Genomic DNA, 10,589 nt, shown 5'->3' with positions numbered 1-10,589 from the left:
TTCTATGTTTTCTTTTTCTCTGACACAGAGATCAGCAATATTCTAGGTGGCAGATGCTCTGTCACCCAGAGTTCCCTATGAAAACAAAAACAATGCAGAACAGAGTCCCCGAGCAGCCACCATGGACATCTGTATGAGCAAGCAATAAACTTTTCTTGTTTTAAGCCATTGAAATAGGGGCTGCTCGTTACTGCAGCACAGCCTAGCCCATCACACTGCTACCAGTCTGTAAGCCTCAGATTCCTCATCTTAAAATGAAATTTACATGTGCCTACCTAGGAGCGTAGGATGCATGTGACCTCACCCAGCAACGAGTACAGTGAGTTACTCATGTCTCTACATATACCACATGCCTCCCGTCCTCTATTTCTCCTCACATACGTTACATATAAAGTGTTAATATTTTCAACTCTTATGAGTTTCCTGTCTTTTCATCTACATATCTCAAATAACAAAAAAAATTAAGCCGACAGACAAGACGTAGTTCTCTTATAAGGCAAACAAAATTTGAACACGTTGCAAAGCTGGTTAAAACAGGTTCATTCCTCTTTAGTCATCAAGTAAATGCAAAATAGAAATCACGAGGGGGTATAACTTTATGTCCATTAGAATGGGAAATCGAAAAGACAGGCAACGCAAAACGCCACTGAGGATGTGAACCAAGTGGGATTCTCATGCAGGGCTCATGGGAGCGTAAAAACATCCAACCACTTGAAAGACGGCTTCACAGATTCTTCAAAGGTTAAGTGTACACCTACTATATGATCTAGTCATTCCACTGACAGTTATCCAAGAGGAATAAAAACACACGCCCTCTGCACTAGTTACCTACCGCTGTGTAACATTGCCACAAACTTGGCAGCTTACACAGCACATATTTGTTATCTCAGTTTCTGTGGGTCTGGAGTCTGGGCACAACTTAGCTGGTCCTCTGCCTCAGTATCTCTCACAAGACTGCCAGCAAGGCATTGGCCAGGCCTGGAGTCTCACCTGAGGTTTGACTGGGCAAGGAACCGCTTCCTAGCTCTTGTGGTTGTTGGCAGGATTCAGTTCCTTGTAGGCGCTCACCTGAGGGACTCAGTTATTTGATGGCTATTGGACAGAGGCTGCTCTCTGTTCTCTGCCATGTGCGCCTCTCCAAGGGCAGCTTATTTCACCAAAGCCAGCAGGAAAATCAATAGAATCTGCTAGCAAGACGGAAGATACAACTGGATGCAACGTAATCACAGGAGCGATGCCCATTCACCTTTGCCGTATTCTATGAGTTAGAAGCAAGTCACAGGTTCTGCTCATACTCAAGGGGTGGAGGTTATCCAAGGGCATGAACATTCTGCCACACTCATACATGAATGTTCATAGCAACTTTATCGGTCCAAAGCTATAAATAACCCAAATGCTCATCAACAGGTGAATGGATAAACAAATTGTGTGAATATACAATGGAAAACTATTCAGCTATAAGAGAGAATGGACTAGAGATCCACACAACAACATGAATGATCTCATAGACATGATAATAAGCATTTTAAAAAGCCAGACACAAAAGCTGGATTTTACAATGTTCAAAAATAGGCAAAAATAGGCAAAACATGCTGGAGTGATGGAAATAGTCTATATCTTGTTTTGATGGTATACGAGTGTATACAATGGTCAAAACTCATCAAGTGATTAAGATATGCGCGTTTCATTGTATGCCAGTTATATTTCAATAAAAACTAGGTTAGCCTCCTGCCATCATAGCGGTTACTTTTTTTTAGCTTGAAGAACACTTACTTTGGTCATCAACTAGAACAATTCCAATTTTTAAATACTCCCTTCTATTGAGCAGGGTAAATAACACATTATATAATAGCAAAGAAAAAATGATTAGAACAGAAAACTCACAAAGACATTGCAATATAATCTATAGACCTTCTTGAGTATTATCGAAAGATAATATATTGCCAAGAAGAAGGGCTCTGCTCAAAGATGGCCCTAAAAGTGTATGCTTTTTCTATTATTATCATTCTTATTATTACTGTTATTATTATTATTAAATACAGAGCAGACAGCACTTCCAGTTGGTATGGGCTTTTGCAGCCAAAGCAAAACACATCATTTGAGGCTCCATAAGAAAGACAACCTAAGCTCATCTTCATGCTACAGGAAGAGACAGCATTTGGTGGGGGCTGGAAAGAATCCAATCCCTGAACGGCCCAACCACAGTGTAGCACTGCAGCCCAGCATGAAGGGCCAGATGCGAAGGGGATACCAAAATGAAAGCTATCGACAGAGTAAAAGAACACACAGGCAGGAAAACAGCAGGAGGGCTGCAGAGAGAGAGAGAGAGAGAGAGAGAGAGAGAGAGAGAGAGAGAGAGAGAGAGGGGCAGGCACAGGGAAATATACCAAAGACATGAAATGTACTGTTCCTGATTTGCATGTTGGATTAGGCTGATACACCGCATTTTTGAAATAGAAAATTTAAATCGAAAGAGGTTTGTTTTTTTGTTTTGTTGTTTTGTTTTGGTTTTGGTTTTGGTTTTTTGAACGAACAAGAAAAGATAGGATGCAGGCAGGTTCACAATAACCTGGAAATGAGACCGATCTCTTTTAGCCAAAATTAAATTCCAACAAAAAGAAGAGGCAGGTATGTCAATAAAGATCCATTGTGAACAAAGAGAAGAAAAGGCGTTTGGGGTTGAGAGACACTGCGTGTCCTAAGGCAGACTAGTTGAATCTTTAAGCAAATAAACACACTTAAGAATAAATATTTTTTTTCAGCAGCTGGAAACCCAAGAATAAAAGACAGGAGTAGAAAACAGGATATTTTGCCCCCCACGGTCCCTGATGTCATCACTCATTTATTCCATATACATTCAGCAAGTCCAAGCCCCGTAGTGTTCCTGGCCCAACCACAGGAAGATGTCGTTTCCCCTCCCCCATTCCCTGTGCCTTTCCTTCCCCGATACCCTACTAAGCCTTCATAAATGCTTTCTTCCCACTGCGCATCCCTCTGCCACGGTCAGGCCCTCAGTCCCTCACGTTCCTGTCCCAACCTGGACCACAACCGCACCAGACAGAGGACCAGAAATATGTCAGAACCTTTGTGTTGATTCCTTTTCGATGTGATAATGTAGGGTCTTGTTAGACTCCTTATCTTTTAGAATTGCCTACTGAGTATTTATGAATGGAATGATATGACATCTAGAATTTGCTTCAAAATAATGTTTGGGAATATTACACAGCAATTTAAAAAAGTGACAACTACATGGATGAATCTCACAGAAAATGTTGAGTCAAGGAATTAGAGCACCAAAAAGAACATACTGTGTGATTCCCTTTATATGAAGATCAAAAATAGGCAAAATCAACCTTTTAAGCTACAAGTTATAATAGTGGACACCTTGCCGGGCAAGATGGTGATGGAAATCAGAATAGCACCTGCCTCTGGGTAGCGGGTATTGGCTGGGAGGGAACAGCAGGGAACTTTCTGGGGAGGCTGTAATGTCCCTGTATCTTGTTTTGGTGATGGTACACAGGAGTATGTAATTGTCAAAACTCATCAAATGTTCAAGATATGTGCATTTCATTGTATATTAATTATTTTTCAGTGGAAACTAGGTTTGGTCTCTTGCCATCATACTTGTTATTTTCTTAGTTTGAAGAACACTTATGCTGGTCACCAGTTTTCTTGATGACCAATGCAATGGAGATAGATGCTCCTTGTACATGAATCTTCGTATAAGCCCATAGGTACTAATTCTCCTAGCCGGTGACTAAATGAAAGAAAGTAATTGTCCTGTTACTTAGCTGTGAGAATGATTCTGTCCTGGAGCCACAGACACTGACATAAGCCCAACAGCACCTTGTCACTGACAAATCACCCAATTTGGGATCTTCTTTTGGAATCACCATTTCTCATTATGATGTATGTCAAAGAACCGTACCACACAGGATCAATAAATATAAAACAAATGTTCTCTTTTGAAAGGAGTAAATGCACCATATGCAGTGAGCCACAGGAAGCCCCAACCTGGCTGTCCCGGTGAAGCCAGAAACCTCTTTTCCCTTCGTTGCCAGGTGATGGAGGGGCAGGTGGATGTGACCAGTACACGTCCCTTACAAGACTAAGGATTCTTCATGAAAAAGTGAAGCTTCTCTCTAAAAAAGAACCTCAGCCTTGGAAACTAAGTATAGTCTGAAAATAAATATGCAGTCGCTCAACAGAAAAATGAAGGGTCTTCTCAGCCCTAAGAAAACTGGCGGACCACCTAGAGGGTCATCTTAGTCAAGGTTCACCTGGCTCTGAGTAGCAGGAGAAAAGTGACCTGAAGACTCAGGGTCTTCGGTCTCAGCTTGAATTTACTCTTTCTTCACCTGGTGTTGTTTATAGCTCTGTTTAAAAATATCTGGCAGCTTTCACTGGATTGGCTTGTCTGTCAGTCTAGTGAATAAAGAGTCTGAAGCCTCCTGGCATCCCACAGCCATTTCACCTGCCAAGGACAATTTAATAGAACTACGAAATTCAATTCAGGTTCTGTCTTATGCTTCACAGATTATGCAGATAGATACATATCATCTATATTTAAAAATTAGGGTATGATTCAGGCAAGAATAGGTGAAAGCTTGATAAGAAATAGGATATTTACATAACCCCAGAATATCTCCCACAAAAGTACTTATCAACCACAAAAGGAAAAATAGTTAATGAACAGTGAAAAAATCTGATGGACGCCACCTTAACCAAATGGTCAACATTCTTATCAGTAATGAAATAGATGCACAATGTATGCCTCATGGTAAGATGCACTGAGGACACAATATCACTTAGGGGATATTCTGGCCAAAATGCATAATCTGGACCCAATTGGTGAGGAAATGCTAGACAAACTCAAGTTAAATAATGACAGAGTCATGAAAGACAAAGGAAAGGCTGAAGAGGTTTCCAAATTAAACCTAAAAGGACATGAAAACTAAATGTAATGTGTGATCCTGGGTTAGAAATAAAAATGGCTATAAATAACATTAATGGGATCATTGATAAAATTTAAATATAGACTATAAAGTAGAAAACAGTACTGGATCAATGTTAAATGTTACATTTCATAAATTTGATAACTACATTGAGGTTATATATGAAAATGGTCCAGTTCTTGGATATAACCATGGAAGTATTTAGGGGTGAAGGGACAGAATGTCTGCAATTTACTCTCAAACGGTTCAGAAAAATAAAGTGTGTGTACACGTATGTGGTGTGGGGTACCATGGAAGTATTTAGGGGTGAAGGGACAGAATGTATTGCAATTTACTCTCAAACAGTTCAGAAAAATAAAGTGTGTGTACATGTATGTGACGTGGGGGTGAGGAGAGAGAGAGAGAGAGAGAGAGAGAGAGAGAGAGAGGGAGAGAGAGAGAGACCAAATATGGAAACTTAACAATTACTGAATCTATGTGAATCTTTTGTCAAATGGGGTGAAAATGAGAATGGAGATTGAACAGGGCTCGATTTTCCTCTCTGGATTACTAGCATCCCACAAAAGTCAGAAGACCTCTCAGGTGACCTCAAAAAGAACAAATTGGACTATTTGGGGGGGTCTGTATGTGTCCAGCTGGATGAACTGAAAAGTACTCAACCCGTCTTGTCTTTTCCCTCTGTTTTCATAGCTAATGCTGTGCTCTCCGACACGACATCACTTCTTCTTGGAAATGGCACTTGCTTAAAATCTAGGCACAGGTAAAATACAACGTTGAAAACGATGCCTAGGTTTGCTTCCTTCTGCGCTAACTAAACATGCCGCTTCTCACACTCACTGTTCACTTCCTTTTTGCTAATGATAAACATTTATCTACCAAGGTATATTTGCTGAGTGTTTTAAGATCACTTTTGCTGCATGTCCTTAAAGTAATCCTACAATGTCAGTAGTTCCTTCAATTTATAAACAAATTAGGATCTGCAGATATTATTTGTCTGTATTAAAATATGTAGTGAGGTCTGTTTTACAAATTACAGCTCATGAATCTCTATATATTCGCTGCTTAGCTTTCTGGTGACATTAAGCTACAGCTTGAATTATGAAGAAGGCAATAACTATTTATACACAGACACTTTGGTAATTTATTTATTCAAAAAGCACTACTGAAAGCCTTCAACATAGCATGCACTTTGTTATTCGAAAATCAGATAGCTGTGTAAATTAGACATGGCAGCCAATCATAGATTATTTATTCTTTTCTTATACTAAAAAAAAAAAAAAAAAATCGTGATACTTACAAGTTCAGATGAGAACCAGCAATCAATGCCTTGTAACCACCACCTTTCAGTACCAAGATTTCAGAGATCTATCTTCTCGTTCACTTTGGCTTTCCACATGGAGCATGTGTGAGAAAGCCAGATGGAAGTTCCACAGCCCCACAGCCGTGAACTAGACTAAAAGTATCAAATCCCAGCCTTGGGCAACCCCTGCTCACCATAACACAAGACATCGAGTTCCCAGCTCTTGGTTTCCAAACCATTCCCCAGATCAGGGTTCCTTGGAGAAATGGCTGATTCTAGGGCCGGGGCTGGGAAGTACCAGCTAAGCATGAACACCACGTTTAAGGAAAAAAAAAAAGGAATTGTCCATAAAAAGAAAATTTATAGGGACAGAAAGTACATTAGTGGTTGCCTGGGCAGGAGGGGTCTTAGTGGGAGGATGAAAATGTTGTTAAACTGACTTAGGTTGTTTTTCACCTTTCAGTAACATTACTAAAAATCATTAAGTTGTATGCTTGATATGGGTGAATCATATGAGGTAAAATATACCTCATAAAACAATTTTTAAAAAGTCGGTATCACTTTAAAAAAAAGAAACAAAGACTTGTAAAAGAGGCTTGACAACCAAATCCATGGAAAACCTTGATTGGGTCCTGTGTTGAAGAAAAAAAAAAACTTTTAAAAAGACACGGGAGAAATTAGGGAATATTTTTTTAATGGACTATAAATTAGATTTATTGGGCATGAGAATGGTGCTGTGACTATGTAGGAGACGTTCCTTATTCTCAGGCCAAACAGCTGAAGAAGTTAGGGGTGACACAGCTGATGGCTACAACTTACTTCCAAATGATTTAGGAAAATATACATATATATGAGGACAGAAAATGCAAACGTGAAACAATGATAACACTTGTTCAATCTATATGGAAGGAATACAGGTATCCATTGTACCGTTCTTCCCACTTTTCTATAGATTTAACAATTTTCAAAATGAAACGTTGGGTAAAATATTCCAACGACCACATTTATTTGCTTTGAGACAGACCTTCAAGAATCTCTACTAAGTAACAAGTTGCACTAGTAAAACGACTCTGTATTATACTGTTTTCTCCACCCCTCGCCCGTCCAGGCTGGATTTCCTTCAGCACTTGGGTGGGCCATGTGCCTTCCTGTCGCATGGCCTCTGTTTTTCACCTCAGACCCGCCTCTTCACCGGTTTCCCTTACGAATCCCATGGCTTTCCTTTTAGCGCTTACCAAAATTATAAATAATTTGTTAAATTATCTGTTCCACCATCTTCCACAAAGAATTGTTCATTCAAGAGAGTGAAGACTTGTCCACCACCATTTCCTCAGTCCTCCTACAGTGCCTGGCACATCGTAGGCACCCAATTCATACTTTTAAGAGAATGAATTTGTTTAATGGATCCACCGATGTGCCATCAGCTGTCATGAATCTCATTAGTGTTAGGGAAGCACCACCTTATCTGGGGTTTGTCTCTAAGGAACAGTTATCACTTTAGATTCAGGTCTGCCGATGGTCCCTGGAGGTCTCTGCCAACCTGTTTCTCAGTATCTCCATAAAGGATGTAGATTTGGGGGTAGGTAGAAAAATCAAACAGAATGAGCATGCAGTCATTTAAGTGGGGGAATGTGTTGTAAAGAACATGGTGAATCAGTCGCGGACAAGGCAGAAAACATCATGCATGGGCTCATTCTAATACTTACCAGAGCTCACTGCAGCTTCTGGCATCTCATGGCTCGTAATTCGTTTTCTTGCTGTCAATCATTAAGGAGGGAGTATTATTTTTGTCTCTCCTAGGAGAGTAGCCAGATATCTCAGATACTAAAATCTGGATTTGTATCTTCCTATGGGGTAGTATATACATGTTTGTGTTTCTAAGTTAAAAAAACAACAACAAAAAACCTGCAAATTGGAGTCTACTGCCATGAAACAATCCCCCCAAACAGGCATTTGCTGTTAAAAGTTTATAGATGGGGGAGAAGATGCCATGCAGGCTTTGTGCTTATCTGGATGGGGAAGGGAATCTAGAATGGAGGTAGTTGCTCCCGCAGGACTGGGGATAGAAGCGGGAATCATGGGCCCACAAGTCATGCACGAAGGCCCGAGGGGGCAGGACTCCTGCTGAGCTGTCCACTAGTACTTGGGAAGACTGAGCTGAATCCCTGCAGTGTGGCAATCTCTGGAAATGGCACCTAGCGATCTGTGTTTAAGAAATCCTCCAGATAATTCTTAAGCACATACAAATTTGAGAAGTGCCAGTCAATAGTATTACCTCATTGGGGGAGTTTTAAAAATTGTATAGGCAGGTATGTGTACAGACACACACATATATATATTTAAAATCATATATACATACACAAACATGCAAAAAGGCTGGAATATCATATGCTCTGTTCATAGAAACATCTAAAGGATTAAGATGGCAAAGAGTACAACTTTATTTTCTACTTCATGTTGTTTTGTGTCAATTTTATCTTTAAAGATATTTCCCAAAGAAAATATAAGGTGTATAGCATGACCAGGGCTCCATTTCCCAGGGACTCTCTGGGCTCTGCCGTCTGTCATCGTCTGGCTCCCATGACGGCTGCAGGAGCTCCGAATACCACATTCAGACATGAAAACGGAATAGTGAAACTCCATTTGAGCACAACGTACTCCATTGGGAACCGGTTTGTCGGTGCTTCCTCATGGTTAGATTCGGGATATTCATTCCCCGCTGGAGTACTCTTAAGTGACTTGCCTTGCTCGGGTCGTTACGTATGGAGGACACGATTTCCATCTGCCTCTCATTGACGGTGTTAATTTTGATCATCTCGTCAAGGTTTTGAAGTTTCTAGGTAGTTACTGTGCTTTCTCTTGCAACTAATCGGTTTTCCATGGATAGACACTTTAAGACTATACGAATATTCTAACCCTTACTAAATTACCCCCTATATTGAGCATCCACTGGTGATTCTTACCTGGACCGATCTTTACTATAACGGTTGCAAAATGATTTTCCAACGCCAGCATTCCTAGTACGTTTATCAGTTAGCACTTGGCGTTCTGCTAGCATCGATTTACTTTCGATGAACTGTTTGGCTAGAAGTGTAATTCTAGGTTGAAAACAATTTTCTTCAGAATTTCGAAGGCATTGCTTCACTATTAGGGAGCATCCCATGTTGCTAGTGAGAAGTCTGATGTCATACATCTACTTCCTTAATGTATGTATGACCTATTCCCCATCCCCACCCCAGAAGCTCTTAGAATCTTTCTGTTAATCGGTGGTGTTCTGACATTGTATAATGATGTGCCTGGAATGACAACATTTTTTGTTCTTTTTTTTTTCTGGAGGCCTAACTCCCCCAGTTTTCCAACTGGAACCGGCTGTTGCCCAGGACAGGTATATAAGTGTCTTCTCAACCCTTCACTATTCTGAGAATATTGGATCCTCCATTTCCTAAATCTTTCTCCTTTTTGGTTTACACCCTCATTTTGCTGAACCACATACCCTTTAGCAATCTCTCTCAAGCATAATGTTAAGAGAAGAGAGGCAAGTTGCTGAATAATGAGTAACTGACAGCTCAGAGACTGAGAATCACTGGACATGGCTACGCATAGCATAACAGTCTCCAGTTATTTATGGATCAACTCTAGAGAAATAATGAGAGAAATAAGGAAGAACAAGTGACCCCTACTTTATCAGAAATATTCCATTTGTTTTATTTTTAAAATAACTGTATACTTAAACAAAGAAATTATAATTTTTGATTATGCACTAGATTTTCATCAAAGTATTTAAGAGATTCAAAATGGAAATATCCTAAATGTTCAATAAGAGACTGGTTATGGAAAAAATGCAAATCCATGCGATGTAATATTATGCAGCTATTAAAAATATTACACATTCCTTGTCAACTAAGACATGCACATGATAATCTGCTAGCTGAAAAAGGGGTCTGTGACAGAATATGCATAGTATGTGCATGCGTGCATGTGAGTGTGTGTAATTGTGTGTGTTTGTGTACACCAAAGTATTAAAAGTAGTGGAATTCAGGCCAACGTACTGATCTAGGTCAAATTTTGCTCTAAGCACATATTTTTTTTATATAGCTAGAAAAGTCCTTTTTAAGTTTAATTTAATTTCAAAGCCACTATGGCCAAGAAGTTAAAAGCAGACAATCTGTTCACGTGATGTAGATACCTCAACTGTATAGAAAACAATTAGGCATTTTGTTTATCAAAAACGAGACAGCTGAGAAGTACAAGAACATTGCCCTGTTCCCAGCAGACAGTGGCTATGAAGAGAACCTCTTGTCTCAGGAACAAGCACGATTTGGCTTCAGATTCCT

This window comes from Pteropus alecto, unplaced genomic scaffold, assembly GCF_000325575.1.
Source record: "Pteropus alecto unplaced genomic scaffold, ASM32557v1 scaffold156, whole genome shotgun sequence".
NCBI classification, from domain to species: domain Eukaryota; kingdom Metazoa; phylum Chordata; class Mammalia; order Chiroptera; family Pteropodidae; genus Pteropus; species Pteropus alecto.
Note: the sequence above shows the minus strand (reverse complement) of the source record.